The 27,841-nt window shown below is 50.8% G+C and overlaps 1 protein-coding gene and 1 long non-coding RNA gene across 2 annotated transcripts in view; one reads left to right on the top strand and one right to left on the bottom strand.

Moving 5' to 3' along the window:
- Positions 1–218: 218 nt before the first annotated feature.
- Positions 219–22,880, bottom strand: LOC130368808 (uncharacterized). Its single transcript, XR_008892574.1, has 3 exons — positions 22,820–22,880; positions 5,946–6,018; positions 219–503 (listed from the first exon to the last, which is right to left on the bottom strand). It is a non-coding gene; the product is annotated as an uncharacterized LOC130368808 (long non-coding RNA).
- The window catches only part of LOC130368781 (zinc finger BED domain-containing protein 4-like), an 88,811-nt gene continuing 83,814 nt past the window's right edge, over positions 22,845–27,841 (top strand). The window contains exon 1 of the transcript XR_008892569.1: positions 22,845–22,981. The gene's annotated coding sequence lies outside the window, so the exon portion shown is untranslated. The remainder of the gene's footprint in view (positions 22,982–27,841) is intronic.

Raw genomic sequence — 27,841 nt, 5'->3', positions numbered from 1 at the left:
TGGATAGCTGGTGCTACCAATGAAAAATCTTTGTCAAAATTTTCATTTATTGTGTTGTTTTTTTTTTTTTGGGGGGGGGGGGGGATTGTGAAGCCCTGGTGTGTAGTGTACTAGTGCATCAGCCAACTCCACGCTGTGCCATTCAGCCACTAAATGGTCTCCTCTTGCTGCCAACACCTCCACGCTGTGCCGTTCAGCCACTATATGGTGTCCTCATGCTGCCAACACCTCCACGCTGTGCCATGCAGCCACTATATGGTGTCCTCATGCTGCCAACACCTCCACGCTGTGCCATTCATCCACTATATGGTGTCCTCATGCTGCCAACACCTCCACGCTGTGCCATTCATCCACTATATGGTGTCCTCATGCTGCCAACACCTCCACGCTATGTCATTCAGTCACTATATGGTCTCCAGACACTGATGCCACCACCAGGCTCTGTCATTGTGCTTCTGTGCGGCAGTGATTCCAAGAGCGATGCCGGTAATCTGCATGCTATTCTGAATAACAGTATTATTTCATTACCCCAGCACACTCCATATGCGTTTTAGGACACAGCAAAGTGTTCTATACCCCTATAGAGGCTGTATGTAGGCTAGAAATAGCCTTTTTTAATATCGATTCGCCGCAAACAAATTCGGATCGAAACAAACTTTTCGGGAAAATTCGGTGAATCGGCCGAATCGAATTTTTGAAAAGTTCGCTCATCTCTAAATATAATGTATATTTTTTTTATTTATTGTTTTATCAAAACTTTTTATAATATATATCACAGTTAATCATGCAATGGGAATGTATGCCTTTTAATTTAAAAAGGGGTGGTTGAATTATTTTATTAAATGTTTTACCCCGCTGTCAACCCTATTTGATCCCCATTGTCATCCTTGTCCACCCCCCTGTCATCCCTGTTCACTTCTCCCTGTCTCCCATATCCACCGCCCCTTTCTCCCGTGTCCACCCCTGTCATCCATGTCCACCTTGGTCACCCCTCTGTCACCCCTGTCCATCCCCCTGTCACCCATGTTCAACCCTCCCCTCTAGCCACCCCCAGTCTACCCCTCTGTCACCAATTTCCACCCCCTATTTACCCCTCTGTCCCTTTGTCACCCCTGTCCACCCCTCTCTTTCACCCCTGTCCCCCCTCTGACCCCCTATAACCCCTGTTCACCCCCGTGTCTCCCATATCCACCCACCTGTAATCCATGTGAGCCTTGACCTCCCACCTATCCACCCCACTGTCACCCCTGTCCACCCCTCTGTTATCACCTTGTCACTTCTGTCTACTTGTCACCCTCTACAACCCCCTGTCACCCACGTACACCCCTTTGTCACCCATGTACACTCCTCTACACCCCTTTGCCAGCCATGTACACACCTGTGTTACCCATGTACACTCCTCTACACTCCTCTGTTACCAATGTACACTTATCTATGCTCCTCTGTCACACATGTACACCCCTAAACACCCATCTGTTTCCCATGTATACTCCTCTACACCCCTCTGTCACCCATGCACACTCTTCTACACCCATCTGTCTCCCCTCTACACACCTCTGTCACCCATCTACACCTCTATATTACCCCTACACCCCTTTTGTCACCCATGTACACTCCTCTACACCCCTTTGCCAGCCATGTACACACCTGTGTTACCCATGTACACTCCTTTACACTCCTCTGTCACCCAATGTACATTCCTCTACACTCCTCTGTCACCCATGTACACTCCTCCACGCTCCACTGTCACCAATGTACACTCCTCTACACCCCTGTCACCTATGTACGCTCTTCTACATCCATCTGTCACCCCTCTACACCCTCTCTCCCATGATCATTGTACACCTCTCTATCACCCCCTACACCCCTCTGTACACTCTTCTACACCCTTCTGTCACCCATGTACACTCACCTTCCACTCATGTACACTCTTCTACACCCCTCTGCCACCCTTGTATACTCCTCTACACCCCTCTATCACCCATGTACACCCCTCTATACCCCTCTGTTACCAACGTACACTCCTGTAAGCTCCTCTGTCACCCATGTACACTCCTCCACACTCCACTGTCACCAATTTACACCCCTCTATACCCCTCTGTTACCCATGTACACTCCTCTACACTCCTCTGTTACCAATGTACACTTCTCTATGCTCCTCTGTCACACATGTACACCCCTAAACACCCATCTGTTTCCCATGTACACTCCTCTACACCCCTCTGTCACCCATGCACACTCTTTTACACCCATCTGTCTCCCCTCTACACACCTCTGTCACCCATCTACACCTCTATATTGCCCCCTACACCCCTTCTGTCACCCATGTACACTCCTCTACACCCCTTTGCCAGCCGTCTACACACCTGTGTTACCCATTTGCACTCCTCTACATTCCTCTGTTACCAATGCACACTCCTCTACGCTCCTCTGTCACCCATGTGTACTCCTCTATGCTCCTCTGTCACCCATGTACACTCCACTACACCCCTAACACCCCGCTGTCACCCATGAACGCCCTCCTGTCACCCATGTACACCCCTCTATAACCATCTGTTTCCCATGTACACTTCTCTACACCCCTCTGTCACCGATGCACACTCTTCTACACCCATCTGTCACCCCTCTACACCCCTCTGTCCCCCATGTACACCTCTATATTACCCCCTACACCCCTTCTGTCACCAATGTACACTCCTCTACACCCCTTTGCCAGCCATGTACACACCTGTGTTACCCATTTACACTCCTCTACACTCCTCCGTTAACAATGTACATGTTACGCCGAGCACTCCGGGTCCCCGCTCCTACCCAGAGCGCCCGCGGCGTTCACCTTCTCGCAGCACCCCGGTCAGACCCGCTGACTGGGAGCGCTGCATTAATGTCACCGGCGGGGATGCGACCCGCGTAGCGGGACGCGCCCGCTCGCGGCTCGCATCCCAGTCTCCTTGCCCGTCCTGTCCTCCGACGGCTCAGTCTGATTGGCGCCTGGCCCAATTAGTGATCACATCTGTGGCCTCTCTATTTAAACTCACTTCCCCTTCCCAGCATTGCCGGATCTTGTTGCCCTTGTGCCAGTGAAAGCGTTCCTTGTATGTCCCAAACCAGTGTTCCAGACCCTCTGCCGTTGCCCCTGACTACGATCCTTGCTGCCTGCCCTGACCTTCTGCTACGTCCGACCTTGCTCTTGCTTAATCCCTTGTACCACGTCTATCTCAGCCGTTAGTTGGGGTTGAGTCGCTATCGGGTGGAACGACCTGGGGGTTACCTGCCGCTGCAAGTCCATCCCGCTTTGCGGCGGGCTCTGGTGAAAACCAGTAACCCCTTAGACTCCGTTCCCCTTGTACGGCCCACGTCATCTCCCCACTGACACAGAGGATCCACCACCAGTATCCTCTCAGTATCCAGATCCTGACAGTAGATCCGGCCATGGATCCCGCTGAGGTCCCGCTGCCAGTTGTCACTGACCTTACCACGGTGGTCGCCCAGCAATCTCAACAGATAGCGCAACAAGGACATCAGCTGTCCCAACTGACTGTCATGCTGCAAAAACTCCTGCCACAGCTTCAGCAACCATCTCCTCCGCCAGCTCCTGCACCTCCTCCGCAGCGAGTGGCCGCTTCCAGCCTCCACTTGTCCCTGCCGGACAAATTTGATGGGGACTCTAAACAATGCCGTGGTTTCCTGTCTCAATGTTCCCTACACTTGGAGATGATGTCGGACCAATTTCCCACAGAACGGTCTAAGGTGGCTTTCGTGGTTAGTCTCCTGTCTGGAAAGGCCTTGTCATGGGCCACACCGCTCTGGGACCGCAATGATCCTGTCACTGCCACTGTCCAGTCCTTCTTCACTGAGGTTCGTAGTGTCTTCGAGGAACCAGCCCTGACCTTCTGCTACGTCCGACCTTGCTCTTGCCTAATCCCTTGTACCGCGCCTATCTCAGCCGTCAGTTGGGGTTGAGTCGCTATCGGGTGGAACGACCTGGGGGTTACCTGCCGCTGCAAGTCCATCCCGCTTTGCGGCAGGCTCTGTTGAAAACCAGTAACCCCTTAGACTCCGTTCCCCTTGTACGGCCCACGTCATCACCCCACTGACACAGAGGATCCACCACCAGTATCCTCACAGTATCCGGATCCTGACAGTACACTTCTCTACGCTCCTCTGTCACACATGTGCACCCCTAAACACCCATCTGTTTCCCATGTACACTCCTCTACACCCCTCTGTCACCCATGTACACTCTTCTACACCCATCTGTCTCCCCTCTACACACCTCTGTCACCCATCTACACCTCTATATTAGCCCCTACACCCCTTCTGTCAACCATGTACTCTCCTCTACACCTCTTTGCCAGCCATGTACACACCTGTGTTACCCATGTACACTCCTCTATACTCCTCTGTTACCAATGTACACTCCTCTACACCCCTCTGTCAGGCTGGGTTCACACCCCGTTTTGTTAAATACGGCTCCCATATACGGTTGGGAGGAGGGGGGGCCGGGCTTAATTGCGGCGCCCGCACTCAGCCGTATTTGGGAACCGTATTTAATGTATGTCTATGAGCCGACCGGAGTGAACCGCAGCATCCGCTCGGCTTCGTTTTTGGCCGTATGCGGTTTCCCGGCCGCAGGCAAAAACGAATACGGCTGAGTGCGGGCGCCGCGATTAAGCACCGCCCCCCCTCCTCCCAACCGTATACGGGAGCCGTATTTAACAAAACGTGGTGTGAACCCAGCCTCACCTATGTACGCTCTTATACATCCATCTGTCACCCCTCTACACTGTCTCTCACCCTTGTACACCTCTCTAACACCCCCTACACCCCTCTGTCACCCATGTACACTCTTCTACACCCTTCTGTCACCCATGTACACCCCTCTATACCCCTCTGCTACCCTATGCACTCCTCTGTCACCCATGTACACATCACTACACCCCCAACACCCAGCTGTCACCCATGTACACCCCTCTGTCACCCCCTTATGCCCTCCTGTCACCCATGTACACTCCACTCTCACCCATGTACACTCCTCTCTCACCCATGTACACTCCTCTACACCCCTCTGTCACATGTACACTTCTTTACACCCCGCTATCACCTATGCACACTCTTCTACACCCATCTGTCATCCCCCTACACCCCTGTCACCCATGTACACCCCTCTGTCACCCCCTACGTCCTGTCACCCATGTACACTGCTCTACGCACCCCTGCCACCCATGTTCACCCTCCTACACCCCTCTATTACCCATGTACACTTCTCTATGCTTCTCTGTCACCCATGTACACTCCTCTAAACCCCCAACACCCCTCTGTCACCCATGTACACACCTCTATCACCCCCTACACCTCCCTTTCATCCATGTACATTCCTCTACACCCCTCTGCCTCCCATGTACACTCCTCTACACCCCTCTGCCACCCATGTACATTCCTCTACACACCTCTATCACCCATGTACACTCCTCTGCACCCCTATGTCACCCATGTACACTCCTCTACACCCCTCTGCCACCCGTGTACACTCCTCTACACCCCATATTGTGCATTGCGGCTTTTCCCCTTTTGTTTTTTGGCTTATCAACTTTGGTAGGGGTGCCCAGTGGAATTTTTTTTTTCCAAGGGGTGCCTTGAGCCGAAAAAGGTTGGGAAACACAGGTCTAACATAAACTTGTAAACTCTGCAGTCAGTTTAGTCTATTCTATTAAATATTGAAAAAGGGGATTCCTACAAATGAAATAAAACAGAGAATAAGGATCATAAATGTTCCTACTCTCTGTACCTGAGATATGGTTGTGTTATATAAGAAGCTGTCCATAGACAATATACTTATTAACAACACATATATCTTCATGTAGAAGGGAGAGACTATAACATCTCTGCAGGTCTAGATAGTACATCTAGCCTGATTGTTATCAGTAATTAATATAAATATTAATTACCTGTCTCGCGGTTCCTTTTTTGCAGCTGACGAGGGTTTATGTCACGTTCACCTTCTCACGGGGCATCAATCACCTGTAAAGAAAGACAAAGGTATGATAACATGTTCCTAATACATGCTACAGACACTAATATATATAACACTCTAGGGCCAGAACTACTTATCTCAGGGATTATGAAACTGCACATGAAAAAGGAACAAAAAAAGATGGAACACATAAGGATCTAGTTCATTATTTTAACTTAAAATATAATGTATATTTTTAATATTTATTTATTTATAGTTTTATCAAATTTTTTTATAATATATATCACAGTTCATCATGTAATGGGAATGTATGCCTTTTAATTTTAAAAGGGGTGGTTGAATTATTTTATTAAATGTTTTACCCCTCTGTCCCTCTGTCCCCCCTATTTTATCCCCCTTTCCATCCTTGTCCACCCCCCTGTCACCCCTGTTCACTTCTCCCCGTCTCCTATATCCACCGCCCATTTCTCCTGTGTCCACCCCTGTCATCCATGTTCACCATGGTCACCCCTCTGTCAACCCTGTCCATCCCCCTGTCATCGATGTTCAACCCTACCCTCTAACCACCCCCAGTCTACCCCTCTGTGACCAATGTCCACCCCCTATTCACCCCTCTGTCCCTTTGTCACCCCTGTCCACCACTCTCTGTCACCCCTGTCCACCGTCTGACCCCCTATAACCCCTGTTCACCCCCTGTCTTCCATATCCACCCACCTGTAATCCATGTGAACCTTGACCTCCCACCTATCTACCCCTCTGTCACCCCTCTCCAACCCCCTGTCACCCATGTTCACCCCCCATTGTCCACCCCTCTGACCACATCCTTGTCACGCATGTCCACCATGTATTCACCATTCTGTCCCTTTGTCACCCCTGTCCACCCCTCTGTTATCACCTTGTCACTTTTGTCTACTTGTCACCCTCTATAACCCCCTGTCACACATGTACACTCCTCTACATTGCTTTGTCACCCATGCAAACCCCTCTACACCCCTCTGTCACCCAAACACACCCCTTTGTCACCCATGCACACTCCTCTGTCACCCATGTACATGCCTCTATTACCTCTTACACCCCTCTGTCACCAAGGTCCACCCCCCCTCTGACCACCCACCAATCTACGCCTCAGTTACCCATGTACACTTATCTACGCTCCACTGTGACTTATGTACACTCTTCTACACCCCGCTGTCACCCCCTTTGACCCCCTGTCACCCATGTAAACCTTTCTTCACCCCTCTGTCACCTATGTACTTTCTTCTACACCCATCTTTCATGCATGAACACCCCTCCAACACCCATGTACACCACTCTGTCACCCATGTACACTCCTCTAAACCCCTCTGTCACCCATGTACATTTCTCTACACCCATCTATAACCCATGTGCACTCTTCTGCACCCATCTGTCACCCTTCTACACTCCGTTGTCACCCATGTGCACCACTCTTCCACCCCTACACCCCTCTGTCACCCATGTACACCCCTCTGTCACCCCCTATGCCACTCTGTCACCCATGTTCACACTTCTACACCCCTCTATCACCCGTGTACACTAATCTACCACTCATGTACACTCCTCTACACTCCTCTGTGTTACGCCGAGCGCTCCGGGTCCCCGCTCCTCCCCGGAGCGCTCGCTTCACTCCCTCCGCTGCAGCGCTCCGGTCACGTCCTCTGACCCGGGGCGCTGCGATCCTGCTGCCAGCCGGGATGCGATTCGCGATGCGGGTAGCGCCCGCTCGCGATGCGCACCCCGGCTCCCCTACCTGACTCGCTCCCCGTCTGTTCTGCTCCCTAGGGCGCGCGCGCGCCGGGTCTCTGCGATTTAAAGGGCCACTGCGCCGCTGATTGGCGCAGTGGTTCCAATTAGGGTTTTCACCTGTGCACTTCCCTATATTACCTCACTTCCCTTGCACTCCCTTGCCGGATCTTGTTGCCTTAGTGCCAGTGAAAGCGTTCCTTGTGTGTTCCTTGCCTGTGTTTCCAGACCTTCTGCCGTTGCCCCTGACTACGATCCTTGCTGCCTGCCCCGACCTTCTGCTACGTCCGACCTTGCTTCTGCCTACTCCCTTGTACCGCGCCTATCTTCAGCAGCCAGAGAGGTGAGCCGTTGCTAGTGGATACGACCTGGTCACTACCGCCGCAGCAAGACCATCCCGCTTTGCGGCGGGCTCTGGTGAAAACCAGTAGTGGCTTAGAACCGGTCCACTAGCACGGTCCACGCCAATCCCTCTCTGGCACAGAGGGTCCACTACCTGCCAGCCGGCATCGTGACAGTAGATCCGGCCATGGATCCCGCTGAAGTTCCTTTGCCAGTTGTCGCTGACCTCACCACGGTGGTCGCCCAGCAGTCACAACAGATAGCGCAACAAGGCCAACAGCTGTCTCAACTGACCGTTATGCTACAACAGTTGCTACCACAGCTTCAGCAGTCATCTCCTCCGCCAGCTCCTGCACCTCCTCCGCAGCGAGTGGCCGCTCCTGGGATACGCTTATCCTTGCCGGATAAATTTGATGGGGACTCTAAGTTTTGCCGTGGCTTTCTTTCCCAGTGTTCCCTGCATCTGGAGATGATGTCGGACCTGTTTCCCACTGAAAGGTCTAAGGTGGCTTTCGTAGTCAGTCTTCTGTCCGGAAAAGCCCTGTCATGGGCCACACCGCTCTGGGACCGCAATGACCCCATCACTGCCTCTGTACACTCCTTCTTCTCGGAAATCCGAAGTGTCTTTGAGGAACCTGCCCGAGCCTCTTCTGCTGAGACTGCCCTGTTGAACCTGGTCCAGGGTAATTCTTCCGTTGGCGAGTATGCCGTACAATTCCGTACACTTGCTTCAGAATTGTCCTGGAATAATGAGGCCCTCTGCGCGACCTTCAAAAAAGGCCTATCCAGCAACATTAAAGATGTTCTGGCCGCACGAGAAATTCCTGCTAATCTACATGAACTTATTCACCTAGCCACTCGCATTGACATGCGTTTTTCTGAAAGGCGTCAGGAACTCCGCCAAGATATGGACTCTGTTCGCACGAGGCGTTTCGTCTCCTCGGCTCCTCTCTCCTCTGGTCCCCTGCAATCTGTTCCTGTGCCTCCCGCCGTGGAGGCTATGCAGGTCGACCGGTCTCGCCTGACACCTCAAGAGAGGACACGACGCCGTATGGAGAACCTCTGCCTGTACTGTGCTAGTACCGAACACTTCCTGAGGGATTGTCCTATCCGTCCTCCCCGCCTGGAAAGACGTACGCTGACTCCGCACAAAGGTGAGACAGTCCTTGATGTCTACTCTGCTTCTCCACGTCTTACTGTGCCTGTGCGGATGTCTGCCTCTGCCTTCTCCTTCTCTACTGTGGCCTTCTTGGACTCTGGATCTGCAGGAAATTTTATTTTGGCCTCTCTCGTCAACAGGTTCAACATCCCAGTGACCAGTCTCGCCAGACCCCTCTACATCAATTGTGTAAATAATGAAAGATTGGACTGTACCATACGTTTCCGCACGGAGCCCCTTCTTATGAGCATCGGATCTCATCATGAGAGGATTCAACTTTTGGTCCTCCCCAATTGCACCTCAGAGATTCTCCTTGGACTTCCCTGGCTTCAACTTCATTCCCCAACCCTGGATTGGTCCACTGGGGAGATCAAGAGTTGGGGGTCCTCTTGTTCCAAGAACTGTCTAAAACCGGTTCCCAGTAACCCTTGCCGTAACTCTGTGGTTCCTCCAGTAACCGGTCTCCCTAAGGCCTATATGGACTTCGCGGATGTTTTCTGCAAAAAACAAGCTGAGACTCTACCTCCTCACAGGCCTTATGATTGCCCTATCGACCTCCTCCCGGGTACTACTCCACCCCGGGGCAGAATTTATCCTCTCTCTGCCCCAGAGACTCTTGCCATGTCCGAATACGTCCAGGAGAATCTAAAAAAGGGCTTTATCCGTAAATCCTCCTCTCCTGCCGGAGCCGGATTTTTCTTTGTGTCCAAAAAAGATGGCTCCCTACGTCCTTGCATTGACTACCGCGGTCTTAATAAAATCACGGTTAAGAACCGCTACCCCTTACCCCTCATCTCTGAACTCTTTGATCGCCTCCAAGGTGCCCACATCTTCACTAAATTGGACTTAAGAGGCGCCTATAACCTCATCCGCATCAGAGAGGGGGACGAGTGGAAAACGGCATTTAACACCAGAGATGGACACTTTGAGTATCTGGTCATGCCCTTTGGACTGTGCAATGCTCCTGCCGTCTTCCAAGACTTTGTCAATGAAATTTTTCGTGATCTGTTATACTCCTGTGTTGTGGTATATCTGGACGATATCCTAATTTTTTCTGCCAATCTAGAAGAACACCGCCAGCATGTCCGTATGGTTCTTCAGAGACTTCGTGACAACCAACTCTATGCCAAAATTGAGAAATGTCTGTTTGAATGCCAATCTCTTCCTTTTCTAGGATATTTGGTCTCTGGCCAGGGACTACAGATGGATCCAGACAAACTCTCTGCCGTCTTAAATTGGCCACGCCCCTCCGGACTCCGTGCTATCCAACGCTTTTTGGGGTTCGCCAATTATTACAGGCAATTTATTCCACATTTTTCTACCATTGTGGCTCCTATCGTGGCTTTAACCAAGAAAAATGCTGATCCCAAGTCCTGGCCTCCTCAAGCAGAAGACTCCTTTAAACGACTCAAGTCTGCCTTTTCTTCGGCTCCCGTGCTCTCCAGACCTGACCCTTCCAAACCCTTCCTATTGGAGGTTGATGCCTCCTCAGTAGGAGCTGGAGCTGTTCTTCTACAAAAAAATCCTTCCGGGCATGCTGTCACTTGTGGTTTTTTCTCTAGGACCTTCTCTCCAGCGGAGAGGAACTACTCCATCGGGGATCGAGAGCTTCTAGCCATTAAATTAGCACTTGAGGAATGGAGGCATCTGCTGGAGGGATCAAGATTTCCTGTTATTATCTACACTGACCACAAGAACCTCTCCTACCTCCAGTCGGCCCAACGGCTGAATCCTCGCCAGGCCCGGTGGTCTCTGTTCTTTGCCCGATTTAATTTTGAGATTCACTTTCGTCCTGCCGATAAGAACATTAGGGCCGATGCTCTCTCTCGTTCCTCGGATGCCTCAGAAGTTGATCTCCCTCCGCAACACATCATTCCACCTGACTGCCTGATCTCCACTTCTCCTGCCTCCATCAGGCAGACTCCTCCAGGAAAGACCTTTGTTTCTCCACGCCAACGCCTCGGAATCCTCAAATGGGGTCACTCCTCCCATCTCGCAGGTCATGCGGGCATCAAGAAATCTGTGCAACTCATCTCCCGCTTCTATTGGTGGCCGACTCTGGAGACGGATGTTGGGGACTTTGTGCGAGCCTGCACTATCTGTGCCCGGGATAAGACTCCTCGCCAGAAGCCCGCTGGTTTTCTTCATCCTCTGCCTGTCCCCGAACAGCCTTGGTCTCTGATTGGTATGGATTTTATTACTGATTTACCCCCTTCCCGTGGCAACACCGTTATTTGGGTGGTCGTTGATCGATTCTCCAAAATGGCACATTTCATCCCTCTTCCTGGTCTTCCTTCTGCGCCTCAGTTGGCTAAACAATTTTTTGTACACATTTTTCGTCTTCACGGGTTGCCTACGCAGATTGTCTCGGATAGAGGGGTCCAATTCGTGTCTAAATTCTGGAGGGCTCTCTGTAAACAACTCAAGATTAAATTAAATTTTTCCTCTGCATATCATCCCCAGTCCAATGGACAAGTAGAAAGAATTAACCAGATCCTGGGTGATTATTTGCGACATTTTGTTTCCTCCCGCCAGGATGACTGGGCAGATCTCCTTCCATGGGCCGAATTTTCGTATAACTTCAGGGTCTCTGAATCTTCCTCCAAATCCCCATTTTTCGTGGTGTACGGCCGTCACCCTCTTCCCCCCCTCCCTACCCCCTTGCCCTCTGGTCTGCCCGCTGTGGATGAAATTTCTCGTGACCTTTCCATTATATGGAGAGAGACCCAAAATTCTCTCTTACAGGCTTCTTCACGCATGAAGAGGTTCGCGGATAAGAAAAGAAGAGCTCCCCCCGTCTTTTCCCCTGGAGACAAGGTATGGCTCTCCGCTAAATATGTCCGCTTCCGTGTCCCTAGCTACAAGTTGGGACCACGCTATCTTGGTCCTTTCAAAATTTTGTGTCAAATTAATCCTGTCTCTTATAAACTTCTTCTTCCTCCTTCTCTTCGTATCCCTAATGCCTTTCACGTCTCTCTTCTCAAACCACTCATCCTCAACCGTTTTTCTCCCAAATCTGTTCCTCCCACTCCTGTTTCCGGCTCCTCGGACGTCTTCTCGGTCAAGGAAATTTTGGCTGCCAAAAAGGTCAGAGGGAAAAATTTTTTTTTAGTAGACTGGGAGGGTTGTGGTCCTGAAGAGAGATCCTGGGAACCTGAGGACAACATCCTTGACAAAAGTCTGCTCCTCAGGTTCTCAGGCTCCAAGAAGAGGGGGAGACCCAAGGGGGGGGGTACTGTTACGCCGAGCGCTCCGGGTCCCCGCTCCTCCCCGGAGCGCTCGCTTCACTCCCTCCGCTGCAGCGCTCCGGTCACGTCCTCTGACCCGGGGCGCTGCGATCCTGCTGCCAGCCGGGATGCGATTCGCGATGCGGGTAGCGCCCGCTCGCGATGCGCACCCCGGCTCCCCTACCTGACTCGCTCCCCGTCTGTTCTGTCCCGGCGCGCGCGGCCCCGCTCCCTAGGGCGCGCGCGCGCCGGGTCTCTGCGATTTAAAGGGCCACTGCGCCGCTGATTGGCGCAGTGGTTCCAATTAGGGTTTTCACCTGTGCACTTCCCTATATTACCTCACTTCCCTTGCACTCCCTTGCCGGATCTTGTTGCCTTAGTGCCAGTGAAAGCGTTCCTTGTGTGTTCCTTGCCTGTGTTTCCAGACCTTCTGCCGTTGCCCCTGACTACGATCCTTGCTGCCTGCCCCGACCTTCTGCTACGTCCGACCTTGCTTCTGCCTACTCCCTTGTACCGCGCCTATCTTCAGCAGCCAGAGAGGTGAGCCGTTGCTAGTGGATACGACCTGGTCACTACCGCCGCAGCAAGACCATCCCGCTTTGCGGCGGGCTCTGGTGAAAACCAGTAGTGGCTTAGAACCGGTCCACTAGCACGGTCCACGCCAATCCCTCTCTGGCACAGAGGGTCCACTACCTGCCAGCCGGCATCGTGACACTCTGCCACCCATGTACATTCCTCTACACCCTTTATCACCCATGTACATCCCTCAACATCCCTCAGTTACACATGTACACTCCTCTACGCTCCACTGTCACCCATGTACACTCCTCTACACCCGTGTGTCACCCATTTACACCCCTCTAATACCCATGTACACTCCTCTACGCTTCACTGTCAGCCATGTACACTCCTCTACATCCCCTCTGTAACCCATGAAAATCCCTCAACACCCCTCTGTCGCCCATGTACAGTCCTCTATGCTCCTCTGTCACCCATGTACATTCCTCTACACCCTGTGTAACCCATGAACATCCCTCTACAACCCTCTGTTACTCAAGTACACTTCTCTATTGTTACGCTCACAGCGTTCTCCTGTTCGCAGCTCCCCGGTCAGACCCGCTGACTGGGAGCGCTGCGATAATGTCCCTAGCCGTGATGCGATCCGCGATGCGGGACGAGCCCGCTCGCGATTCGCATTCCGGCCCGCTTACCAGACTCGTTCTCCGTCTGTGCTGTCCCGGTGCGCGCGGCCCCGCTCCCTAGGGCGCGCGCGCCGGCTCTTTAAGATTTAAAGGCCCAGTTCACCAATGATTGGTGTCTGGCCCAATCAGTCTGATTAGCTTCCACCTGCTCCCTGTCGATATAACCTCACTTCCCCTTCCCTTCCTGGCCGGATCTTGTTGCCATCATGAGCATTGGACTGCATCACGAAAAAATTTAACTTTTTGTTTTGCCCAACTGCACCTCTGAAGTCCTCCTCGGTCTGCCATGGCTCCAACGCCACTCTCCTACCCTTGACTGGACCACCGGGGTGATCAAGAGCTGGGGTGCTTCTTGCCACAAAAAATGCCTTACGTCTGCTCCCAGTCCCGTCAGTCAAACCTCAGTGTCTCCTCTTATACCTGGTCTCCCCAAGGCCTATCAGGACTATGCTGTGTCTCTTCCTCATAGCCCCCGTCCTGGTAACACTCTGCCCCGTGCCAAGCTTCACCCTCTTCCCCCCCTCCCCACTCCCACGCCTTCTGGTTTGCCCGCTGTTGATGAGGTTACCCGGGACTTCTCCACCATCTGGAAAGAGACTCAAAAATCCCTCATACAGGCCTCATCCCGGATGAAGAAGCATGCCGACAAAAAAAGAAGAACTCCTCCTGTCTTTGTTCCTGGAGACAAAGTGTGGCTCTCCGCCAAGTATATCCGCTTCCGTTTTCCCAGTTATAAACTAGGACCACGTTATCTTGGACCCTTTAAAATCAAGTGCCAAATCAATCCTGTCTCCTACAAACTCCTTCTTCCCCCTTCTCTCCGTATTCCTAACGCTTTTCATGTCTCTCTCCTTAAACCGCTAATCCTTAACCGCTTCTCTCTCAAGGTTGTTGCTCCTACTTCTGTCTCCGGGTCCTCAGATGTCTTCTCGGTTAAAGGAATTCTCGCGTCTAAGACGGTCAGAGGTAAAAAAAAAATTCTTGTAGATTGGGAGAATTGCGGCCCTGAGGAGAGGTCATGGGAACCCGAGGATAACATTCTCGACAAGGACCTAATTCACAAATTTTCAGGTTCCAAAAAGAGGGGGAGACCCAAGGGGGGGGGGGTACTGTTACGCCGAGCGCTCCGGGTCCCCGCTCCTCCCCGAAGCGTTCGCAGCGTTCTCCTGTTCGCAGCGCCCCGGTCAGACCCGCTGACCGGGAGCGCTGCGATAATGTCCCTAGCCGTGATGCGATCCGCGATGCGGGACGCGTCCGCTCGCGATTCGCATCCCGGCCCGCTTACCTGACTCGTTCCCCGTCTGTGCTGTCCCGGAGCGCGCGGCCCCGCTCCCTAGGGCGCGCGCGCCGGCTCTTTAAGATTTAAAGGGCCAGTGCACCAATGATTGGTGTCTGGCCCAATCAGTCTGATTAGCTTCCACCTGCTCCCTGTCTATATAACCTCACTTCCCCTTCCCTTCCTGGCCGGATCTTGTTGCCATTGTGCCAGTGAAAGCGTTCCTTGTGTATCCCAAACCAGTGTTCCAGACCTCTTGCCGTTGCCCCTGACTACGATCCTTGCTGCCTGCCCTGACCTTCTGCTACGTCCGACCTTGCTCTTGCCTAATCCCTTGTACCGCGCCTATCTCAGCAGTCAGAGAGGTTGAGCCGTTGCCGGTGGATACGACCTGGTTGCTACTGCCGCTGCAAGACCATCCCGCTTTGAGGCGGGCTCTGGTGAATACCAGTAGCAACTTAGAACCGGTCCGCCGGCACGGTCCACGCCAATCCCTCTCTGACACAGAGGATCCACCTCCAGCCTGCCGAATCCTGACAGTAGATCCGGCCATGGATCCCGCTGAGGTGCCGCTGCCAAGTCTCGCTGACATATCCACGGTGGTCGCCCAGCAATCCCGACTGCTCGCCCAACAAGGTCACCAGCTGTCGCACTTGACCGCCATGCTACAGCAACTTCAGTCACAGCTACAGCAGCAACCATCTCCTCCGCCGGCTCCTGCACCTCCTCCGCAGCGAGCGGCCGCTCCTAACCTCTGCTTGTCCCTGCCGGAAAAATTTGATGGGGACTCTAGACTCTGCCGTGGTTTCCTGTAACAATGTTCCCTACATTTGGAGATGTTGTCGCACCAATTTCCTACAGAACGGTCGAAGGTGGCTTTCGTGGTTAGTCTCCTGTCTGGGAAGGCCCTGTCATGGGCCACACCGCTCTGGGACCGCGATGATCCTGTCACCGCCACTGTACAGTCCTTCTTCGCTGAGGTTCGCAGTGTCTTCAAGGAACCAGCCCAAGCTTCTTCTGCCGAAACTGCCTTGCTGAACCTGGTTCAGGGAAATTCTTCTGTAGGCGAATACGCCATCCAATTTCGTACCCTCGCCTCTGAATTATCTTGGAACAACGAGGCCCTCTGCGCGACCTTTAAAAAAAGGCCTATCCAGTAACATCAAAGATGTGCTGGCCGCACGAGAAATTCCTGCCAACCTGCATGAACTTATCCATTTGGCCACCCGCATTGACATGCGTTTTTCTGAAAGACACCAAGAGCTCCGCCAGGGAAAAGACCTTGATCTCTGGGCACCTCTCTCACAGTATCCTTTGCAATCTACCCCTGTGCCTCCCGCCGAGGAGGCTATGCAAGTGGATCGGTCTCGCCTGACCCATGAAGAGAGGACTGGCCGCAGAGATAAAAATGTATGTCTGTACTGCGCTAGTACCGAACATTTCTTGGTGGATTGCCCTATTCGTCCTCCACTTCTGGGAAACGCATGTACGCACCCAGCTCACGTGGGTGTGGCGTCTCTAGGCCTGAAGTCTGCTTCTCCACGTCTCACTGTGCCCGTACGGATTTCTCCTTCTGCCAACTCCTCCTTCTCAGCTGTGGCCTTCTTGGACTCTGGTTCTGCGGGAAATTTTATTTTGGCCTCTTTTGTTAATAAGTTCAACATCCCTGTGACCCGTCTCGCCAAGCCGCTCTACATTTCCTCGGTCAACGGAGTAAAATTGGACTGCACTGTGCGTTACCGCACAGAACCCCTGCTCATGAGCATTGGACTGCATCACGAAAAAATTTAACTTTGTGTTTTGCCCAACTGCACCTCTGAAGTCCTCCTCGGTCTGCCATGGCTCCAACGCCACTCTCCTACCCTTGACTGGACCACCGGGGAGATCAAGAGCTGGGGTGCTTCTTGCCACAAAAAATGCCTCACGTCTGCTCCCAGTCCTGTCAGTCAAACCTCAGTGTCTCCTCCTATACCTGGTCTCCCCAAGGCCTATCAGGACTATGCTGTGTCTCCTCCTTATAGCCCCCGTCCTGGTAACACTCTGCCCCGTGCCAAGCTTCACCCTCTTCCCCCCCTCCCCACTCCCACGCCTTCTGGTTTGCCCGCTGTTGATGAGGTTACCCGGGACTTCTCCACCATCTGGAAAGAGACTCAAAAATCCCTTATACAGGCCTCATCCTGGATGAAGAAGCATGCCGACAAAAAAAGAAGAACTCCTCCTGTCTTTGTTCCTGGAGACAAAGTGTGGCTCTTCGCCAAGTATATCCGCTTCCGTGTCCCCAGTTATAAACTGGGACCACGTTATCTTGGACCCTTTAAAATCAAGTGCCAAATCAATCCTGTCTCCTACAAACTCCTTCTTCCCCCTTCTCTCCGTATTCCTAACGCTTTTCATGTCTCTCTCCTTAAACCACTAATCCTTAACCGCTTCTCTCCCAAGGTTGTTTCTCCTACTCCTGTCTCCGGGTCCTCAGATGTCTTCTCGGTTAAAGGGTCTCCGGGAGCGCTGCGATAATGTCCCTAGCAGTGATGCGATCCGCGATGCGGGACGCGCCCGCTCGCGATTCGCATCCCGGCCCGCTTACCTGACTCGTTCCCCGTCTGTGCTGTCCCGGCGCGCGCGGCCTCGCTCCCTAGGGCGCGCGCGCCGGCTCTTTAAGATTTAAAGGGCCAGTGCACCAATGATTGGTGTCTGGCCCAATCAGTCTGATTAGCTTCCACCTGCTCCCTGTCTATATAACCTCACTTCCCCTTCCCTTCCTGGCCGGATCTTGTTGCCATTGTGCCAGTGAAAGCGTTCCTTGTGTATCCCAAGCCAGTGTTCCAGACCTCTTGCCGTTGCCCCTGACTACGATCCTTGCTGCCTGCCCTGACCTTCTGCTACGTCCGACCTTGCTCTTGCCTAATCCCTTGTACCGCGCCTATCTCAGCAGTCAGAGAGGTTGAGCCGTTGCCGGTGGATACGACCTGGTTGCTACCGTCGCTGCAAGACCATCCCGCTTTGCGGCGGGCTCTGGTGAATACCAGTAGCAACTTAGAACCGGTCCGCCGGCACGGTCCACACCAATCCCTCTCTGACACAGAGGATCCACCTCCAGCCTGCCGAATCCTGACATCTATGCTCCTCTGTTATCCATGTGTCCCCATGTACACTCCTGTACACCCCTCTGTCACCCATGTACACCCCTCTAATACCCATGTACACTCCTCTATGCTCCTCTGTCACCCATGTACACTCCTCCAAACCCCTCTGTCACCGATGTACTCCCCTCTTATACCAATGTACATTCCTCTACACCCCTCTGTTATCCATGTACACTGCTCTACAGTACTGTCACCCATGTACACTCCTCTACACCCCAACACCCCTCTGTGACCCATGTACCCCCCTCTATCACCTCCTACACCCCCTGTCACCCATGTACACTCCTCTATATCCCTCTGTAACTCGTGTACAACCCTCTAATATCCATGTACGCTCCTCTACACCCCTCTGTTACCCATGTACACTCCTCTACACTCCTCTGTCACCCATGTACATTCCTCTACACCCTGTGTAACCCATGAACATCCCTCTACAACCCTCTGTTACTCAAGTACACTTCTCTATGCTCCTCTGTTATCCATGTGTCACCCATGTACACTCCTGTACACCCCTCTGTCACCCATGTACACCCCTCTAATACCCATGTACACTCCTCTACACCATCTGTTACCCATGTACACTCCTCTATGCTTCACTGTCAGCCATATACACTTCTCTACATCCCCTCTGTAACCCATGAACATCCCTTTACACCCCTCTGTTACCCATGTACACTCCTCTATGCTCCTCTGTCACCCATGTACGCTCCTCCAAACCCCTCTGTCACCGATGTACACCCCTCTAATACCAATGTACGCTCCTCTACACCCCTCTGTTACCCATGTACACTCCTCTACGCTTAACTGTCAGCCATGTACACTCCTCTACATCCCCTCTGTCACCGATGCACACCCCTCTAATACCAATGTACACTCCTCTACATCCCAATGTCTCCAATGTACACTCCTGTACACCCCTCTGTCACCCATGAACACCATTCTGTCACCCATGTACACCCCTTTACACCCCTCTACACCCTTCTGTTTCCCATGTACACCCCTCTATGCTCCTCTGTCACCCATGTACATTCCTCTACACCCTCTGTAACCCATGAACATCCCTCTACACCTCTCTGTTACCCATGTATACTCCTCTACACCCCTCTGTCACCGATGTACACCCCTCTAATACCCATGTACACTCCTCTACACCCCTCTGTTACCCATGTACACTCCTCTATGCTTCACTGTCAGCCATGTACACTCCTCTACATCCCCTCTGTCACCGATGCACACCCCTCGAATACCAATGTACACTCCTCTACATCCCTGTCTCCCAAGTACACTCCTGTACACCCCTCTGTCACCCATGAACACCATTCTGTCACCCATGTACGCCCCTCTACACCCATCTGTTTCCCATGTACACTCCTCTATGCTCCTCTGTCTACTATTTACATTCCTTTACACCCTCTGTAACCCATGAACATCCCTCTTAACCCCTCTCTTACCCATGTACACTTCTCTAAACCCCTATGTTACCGATGTACACCCCTCTAATACTAATGTACACTCCTGTACACCCCTCTGTTATCCATGTACATGCCTCTACTGTACTCTGTCACTCATGTACACTCCTCTACACCCCAACACCCCTCTGTGACCCATGTACCCCCTCTATCACCTCCTACACCCCCTGTCACCTATGTACACTCCTCTACATCCCTCTAATTCCCATGTACACTCCTTTACACCCCTCTATCACCCATGAACACCATTCTGTCACCCATGTACACCAATCTACACCCCTCTGTTACCCATGTACATTCCTCTATGCTCCTCTGTCACCCATGTACACTCCACTACACCCCTAACACCCTGCTGTCACCCATGTACGCCCTCCTGTCACCCATGTACACCCCTCTACACCCATCTGTTTCCCACGTACACTCCTCTACACCCCGCTGTCACCCATGCACACTCTTCTACACCCATCTGTCACCCCTCTACATCCCTCTGTCACCCATGTACACCTCTATATTAACCCCTACACCCCTTCTGTCCCCCATATAAACTGCTCTGCACCCCTTGCTGTGATCACCATGATTCCCGTTTCAATTCTGACCAGCGTATTATGTTTTTCCCAGGTCAATCGTGTCTCTTATGACCCGTTGGCTTGGAAAATAAGGGTGATCAGGGTGCCACCTCCTCCTATCACCTACCATTGGTCAATCAGGACTGATCGACCAATGGCAGGAGGGGGGCGGGAGGGAATAAAGTTCAAATCCCCGCTCTACTAGGGATCGACCGATTATCGGTTTGGCCGATATTATCGGCCGATAATCACGATTTTGGGCATTATTTGTATCTGCAATTACCTTGCCGATAATCCGATAATGCCCTGCACCACCCGCACCGCGACCGCATCCCCCACCGACCCGCCGCACCGCGTCGCACCCCCCACCGCACCGCCCCGGCCCCATTGCCTCCCCCCATCCCCGATTTTATAATTACCTGTTCCTGGGAGCCGGGGTGCATGCTACTTCTGGCTCCTGCTGCGTCCTGCTTTACGCTGTGCGCAATGACGAGTGACGTGACGCGACGCAATGTCACCGTCAGTGCGCACAGTGACAGCTCAGGAGGACGCCACCGGAGCCAGATGTAGAGTGGACCCCGGGCCCCGGGAACAGGTAATTATAAAACCAGGGATGGGGGAGGCAATGGGGTGCGGTGCGGTGGGTCGGTGGGGGGTGGTCGTGGTGCGGTGGGGTGGTAGTGGCGTGGAGCGGTGCGGCGGTGGGGGGGGGGGGTGGTCGCGGTGGCGGTGATAGGACTCAGGAGGACCCCCGGACAGGCAGGGGGATAGAAGCGGGTGGCGGCAGCGGGGTATGGCACCGCAAAAGCCACTGCAGTTCATTGATTTAAAGCGCCCGCTTTAAATCAATGATCTGCAGCGGTGTCGTGGGGGGGATAAATAGCCGATAACATACCGGAACATTGGTATAAATTATCGGCTATTGGCCCTAACCTCCACAGATTATCGGTATTGGCCCTAAAAAATTATATCGGTCATTCCCTACGCTCTACCCGCCCATGGAAGTCTGGGCAGATCAGGGGGGCGGGGTCTTGGAAAGTGTCTCGGAGGTTCGGGGCCTTACTGGCGTCAGGCAGCAGGCAGTGGCAGATAGCAAGGGACAATCCAGAGGAGTGGCAGCAGTGGAGGAGACTGCAGGCGATAGTAAAGATCATCTTTGGTGAGTGATCTTTACCGTAGCCTCCCATGCCGGGAGTTGTAGTTTTGCAACATCTTGGGGACCACAGAATGGAGACTACTGTGCAGTGGTCTCCAAACTGTGGTTTCCACATTTTGCAAAACTACTACTCTCAGCATGCCCAGACAGTCCAGGCATGATGGGAGTTGTAGTTTTGTAACAGTTAGAGGCACCTTGGTTGGGAAACACTGACAAAGATAGATAGGTAGACAGACAGATAGATAGATAGATAGATAGATAGATAGATCAGTGTTTCCTGAAGAGGGTGCCTCCAGCTGTTGCAAAACTACAACTTCCAGCATACTGGAGTCACCCTGATTGGGAAACATTGATCTATGTCCTATATCTATTCCCTATCTATCTCAGTGTTTCCCTACCAGGGTGCCTCCAGCGGTTGCAAAACTACAACTCCCAGCATACTGGGAGTTGTAGTTTTGCAACAGCTGGAGGCAACCTGTTCAGGAAACACTGATCTATGTCCTATCTATCTATCTATCGCCTATCTAGCTATCTATCTATCTATCTATCTATCTATCGCCTATCTATCTATCTATCTATCTATCTATCGCCTATCTATCTATCTATCTATCTCAGTGAGAGATATAAGATTACTAATCCTCCATGTACCTGCATTGTTTTGATAATTGTTGCCCTTAGTTACGACCCACTATGGATGGGTAACACATGCTCAGTTCACCTGCAGTCTCCTGAAGTTAATGGCAGTTTGTCTCCACTGTGCTTATAAGCAAGGGGGATTGTGGGAGAGTGTGTGCTCTGTTGCCTGGCAACAGTAGGGTTATCGCTCAGAGAGGAAACTAGGTGATCAGATCCACGGGGGAGAAGAACTCTACAGGGATATAAGTAATTTTTTTTAATAACAGCACATTTCTTCCCCTTTACATATATGTATCGGGCACACATTTATTAAAACCAGTGCAGAGGAAAAATTGACCAGTTGCCCGTAGCAACCAATAAGATTGCTTCTTTCATTTAAAAATAAAGGCTTCTGAAATCTGAAAGAAGCGATCTGATTGGTTGCTATGTGCAATTGCTCCACTCTTTCTCTGCACAGATTTTGATGATTCTCCTTCATAGACTTAATATGCCCACACAGTACTTACACCCCACCCCCCCCAACTCTTTGTGTAATAGAATTGAATAAACAGTATATACTTGGTCATTTGGGAACATCAGCAAAGTGTCTAGTTAAATAATTAGATTTAATACAATTTACATTATTATTTTGACACATTATATTCAATAGATCTAGTCATCATTTCTAGAGCATTTCTAGAGCAAGTCTAGAACTCTAGATGCATTCTGACCAATATTTAGGATTATTGGGGGCGATCTATCAAAACCTGACCAGAAGAAAAGTTGCTGAGTTGCCCAGAGCAACCAATCAAATTGCTTCTTTCATTTTTAACAAGGCCTCTGCAAAATGAAAGAAGCAATCTGATTGGTTGCTATGGGCAACTTAGCAACTTTTCCTCTGGACAGGTTTTGATAAATCTCCCCCTATGTACCTCTCCTGTGTCCTCTTGTCCTCTTCCTCATCTCCTGCTCTTTGTGTGCACTCCCTCTGATAGCTAAGGCCTGAGCTGTACTAGTGGCTGGTAGAGATAGCTCCAAACACTTGATGATGTCACATGTGTGATGTCATAAGGGAAGATTAACAAAGAAAGTTGGTAAGGCCACTGTATGATTTTATATTGTTAGTTTTAATGGGATTTGTTAGGCTTCCATTGTGATATCTAACATTTTACAAGACAAAATATTAACCTGTTGTAATTAAGGACAGAGGGCGTACCTGAACACCCTCTGTATTTCCGATCACTGCCACTCGCCACTGATATCACTGATACCTATCAGAAGCCATCCCGGCACAGCGGCTAGGGGCTATTTCAGCTTGTCCTTGCTCCCGGCGGGGCTGGGATTCGCATCGCGGGACGCGCCCTCATGCGAATCCCGGCCCGTCACTTACGACGCTCCTCTGCCACCTCCTCCACTGTATCTCAGCTCCTGCCCACATGTCCCCGTCTCCTAGGGCGCGCACGCCGCCGGAGCCTTGAAATTTAACCCCTTAAGGACGCAGGACGTAAATGTACGTCCTGGTGAGGTGGTACTTAACGCACCAGGACGTACATTTACGTCCTAAGCATAACCGCGGGCATCGGAGCGATGCCCGTGTCATGCGCGGCTGATCCCGGCTGCTGATCGCAGCCAGGGACCCGCCGGCAATGGCCGACGCCCGCGATCTCGCGGGCGTCCGCCATTAACCCCTCAGGTGCCGGGATCAATACAGATCCCGGCATCTGCGGGAGTTCGCGATTAAAATGAACGATCGGATCGCCCGCAGCGCTGCTGTGGGGATCCGATCATTCATAACGCCGCACGGAGGTCCCCTCTCCTTCCTCCGTGCGGCTCCCGGCGTCTCCTGCTCTGGTCTGTGATCGAGCAGACCAGAGCAGGAGATGACCGATAATACTGATCTGTTCTATGTCCTATACATAGAACAGATCAGTATTAGCAATCATGGTATTGCTATGAATAGTCCCCTATGGGGACTGTTCAAGTGTAAAAAAAAAAATGTAAAAAATGTAAAAGTAAAAGTAAAAAAAAAATGAAAAATCCCCTCCCCCAATAAAAAAGTAAAACGTCCGTTTTTTCCTATTTTACCCCCAAAAAGCGTAAAAAACATTTTTTATAGACATATTTGGTATCGCCGCGTGCGTAAATGTCCGAACTATTAAAATAAAATGTTAATGATCCCGTACGGTGAACGGCGTGAACGAAAAAAAATTAAAAAAGTCCAAAATTCCTACTTTTTTAATACATTTTATTAAAAAAAAAATTATAAAAAATGTATTAAAAGTTTTTTATATACAAATGTGGTATCAAAAAAAAGTACAGATCATGGCGCAAAAAATGAGCCCCCATACCGCCGCTTATACGGAAAAATAAAAAAGTTATAGGTCATCAAAATAAAGGGATTATAAACGTACTAATTTGGTTAAAAAGTTTGTGATTTTTTTTAAGCGCAACAATAATATAAAAGTATATAATAATGGGTATCATTTTAATCGTATTGACCCTCAGAATAAAGAACACACATCATTTTTACCAGAAATTGTACGGCGTGAAAACAAAACCTTCCAAAATTAGCAAAATTGCGTTTTTCGTTTTAATTTCCCCACAAAAATAGTGTTTTTTGGTTGCGCCATACATTTTATGATATAATGAGTGATGTCATTACAAAGGACAACTGGTCGCGCAAAAAACAAGCCCTCATACTAGTCTGTGGATGAAAATATAAAAGAGTTATGATTTTTAGAAGGCGAGGAGGAAAAAATGAAAACGTAAAAATTAAATTGTCTGAGTCCTTAAGGCCAAAATGGGCTGAGTCCTTAAGGGGTTAAAGGGCCAGTATTCCCCTAATTATGTGTAACACCTGACACTACTCTATAAGTCCCTACACCTCCCACACTTCTCTGCCAGATCTTCAGTGCCATTTGCCTGAGAGAAAGCATTCCCATTGCCTGTTTTGCCATTCCCATGTATCTAGACCTTCCTGCTACATTTTTTGACTACGAACCTTTGCCGCCTGCCTTGACCTTCTGCTACATTTGACTATGCTAAAGCCTCATCCTTCAGTACCTCGCCTTGCCCAGTTACCTGTTTGGTCGAGACGTGTCGGGGGTAGCGACCTGGGTGTCACCTGCTGTAGCAAGCCCATCCTGCCTTGCGGCTGGCTCTGGTGAAAACTAGCTGCACCTTAGACTCCGCTCCCAGATACGGTCCGAGTCATCTGCCACACAGGTGGAGGATCCACTTCCTGCTTCGTGACAGCTTACATCAGGGTGCATGACAGGGGCGTTCTGAAACAGTGATCGCCATGATTCGCGGGTCAATTCTGATGTTTTTCCCTGGCCTATCGTGTCTCTGGTGACCTGATGGCCCGGAAAATAAGGGTGATCAGGGGGGCCACCTCCTCCTATCGCCTACCATTGGTCAATCAGGACTGATCGACCAATGGCAGGAGGGGGGCGGGAGGGAATAAAGTTCAAATCCCCCGCTCTACCCGCCCATGTAGGTCCGGTCAGAGCAGGGGGGGGGGGTGTTGGAAAGTGGCTCGGAGGGTCAGGGCCTTACTGGCGTCAGGCAGCGGGCGGTGGCAGATAGCAAGGGACAATCTAGAGGAACGGAGGAGACTGCAGGCGAAAGTAAAGATCATCTTTGGTGAGTGATCTTTACCGTGGCCTGCTAGAAGTTACAAAACTACAACTCCCAGCATGCCTCCTGGCTGTCTGGGCATGCTGGGAGTTGTAGTTTTTCAACATTTGGGGGGGGGGCACATATTAGAGACCACTGTGCAGTGGTCTCCAAAGTGTGGTTCCAGATATTGCATGCCCAGACAGTCCAGGCATGATGGGAGTTGTAGTTCTGTAACATCTGGCCCTTCAGATCTTGCAGAACTACAACTCCCAGCATACCTGGAAACTCTTGGTATGCTTTGCTTGGAGTTGTAGTTTTGTCACATCTGGAGGGGCACAGATTGGAGACCACTATACAGTGGTCTCTAAACTCTAGACCTCCAGATGTTGCAAAACTACAATTCACAGAATGCCCAAACAATCAGGCATGCTGGGCATTGTAGTTCTGCAACATCTGGCCCTTCAGATGTTGCCAAACTACAACTCCCATCATGGCTAGACAGTCTGCAACATCTGAGGTCCACAGTTTCAAGACCACTACACAGTGGTCTCCAAACCGTTCTCCAATTGTTGCATAACTAAATCTCCCAGCATGCCCTTCGGCTGTCAGTGCATGCTGGGAGTTGTAGTTTGGCAACAGCTGTAAGCACACTGGTTGGGAAACACTGAGTTAGAGTCTGTTTCCTAACTCGAAGTTTCCCAACCAGTGTGCCTCCAGCCGTGGCAAAACTACAACTTCCAGCATGCACCGGCAGACCATGCATTCTGGGCACTAAGTTAGTCTATTACCTAATCCGGTGTTTTCCCACCAGTGTGCCTACAGCTGTAGCAAAACTACAACTCCCAGCATGCACGGTCTATCAGTGTATGCTGGGAGTTGTAGTTTTGCAACAGTTGGAGGTTTGTGCAACCCCCCCCCCATGTGAGTGTATAAGGGACATTAACACGGGTGGGAGTTTGCAGTGAGTTTCCTGCTACAAGTTTTAGCTGTGGCAAATTTACAGCTGCAGCTCAAAATCCCAACTGTAAACCCCCACCCGTGTGAATGTACCCTAAAACTACTACACTACACGACACTTAAATGAAATAAAGAGTAAAACACTACGTATACACAAACCCGTACACTGTCCCCCCAATGAAAATGAATAACGTCTCGTATGGCACTGTTTCCTACACGGAGCCTCCAGCTGTTGCAAAACAACAAATCCCAGCATTGCTGGACAGCCATTGACTGTCCTGGCATGCTGGGAGTTTTGCAACAACTGGAGGCACCTTGTTTGAAAACCACTGCCGTGGGTAATTTTTGGTGGAGGAGGCAAGTGTAATGCTTGTATCCGAGTCCGCCCCTATGCAAATCCCTAATTTAGGTATCAAATGCACATGGTGCTCTCTCACTGTGGAGCCCTGTCATATTTCAAGGCAACAGTTTAGTGCCACATATGGGTTTTTTGACACTAACAAGCCATGGTTGCCCTATACTTTTCATTGTCACAAGAGGTAAAAGGAGAAAAAGACCCCCAAACTTTGTAACATCATTACTCCTGAGTACAGAAATACCCCATATATGGACGTAAAGTGCTTTGCGGGCACACAACAGGGCTCAGGAGTGAGAGCGCACCATGTACATTTGAAGCCTAAATTGGTGATGTGCACAGGGGTGGTTGATAGATACAGTGGTTCTGACAAACGCAAAAAAGAAAACACCCACATGTGACCCAATTTTGGAAACCACATCCATCAAAAATATAATAAGGGGTACAGTGAGCTTTAACATTTCAAAGATCTTTGACGAATTTTCGTTAAAGTTGGACATGAAAATAAAAAATAAAAAAATGTCACTGAAATGCAGGTGTTACCCCAAACTTTTAATTTTCACAAGGGGTAATAGATGCAAAAGCCGAACAAAATTTGTAAACCTATTTCTGCTGAGGAAGGAAATACCCAATATGTGGACATAAAGTGCTCTGTGGGCGCACTACAAGGCTCATAAAAGAAGGAACAACATTTGTTTTTTTGGGAGAGAATTAGGCTAAAACTGAATGCCATGTGCATTTACAAAGCCCAGATGTTTCCAGAACATTGCCCCCCCCCCACGTGACCCCATTTTGGAAACTACACCCCTCACGTAATATATATCAAGGGGTGTAGGAGAATTTACACCCCACTGGTGTGTGACAGATTTTTTGAACAGGTGTCAATAATGAAAAATAAAATTTTTAATTTGCACAGCCCACTGTTCCAAAGATCTGTCAAACACCAGTGGGGTGTAAATGATCACTGCACCCCCTATTACATTCAAAGGTGCCGAAATGGGGTCACATGGGGGGCACCATG

This window comes from Hyla sarda, chromosome 1, assembly GCF_029499605.1.
Source record: "Hyla sarda isolate aHylSar1 chromosome 1, aHylSar1.hap1, whole genome shotgun sequence".
Classification (NCBI taxonomy): domain Eukaryota; kingdom Metazoa; phylum Chordata; class Amphibia; order Anura; family Hylidae; genus Hyla; species Hyla sarda.
This window is presented reverse-complemented; position numbering and strand designations above follow the sequence as displayed.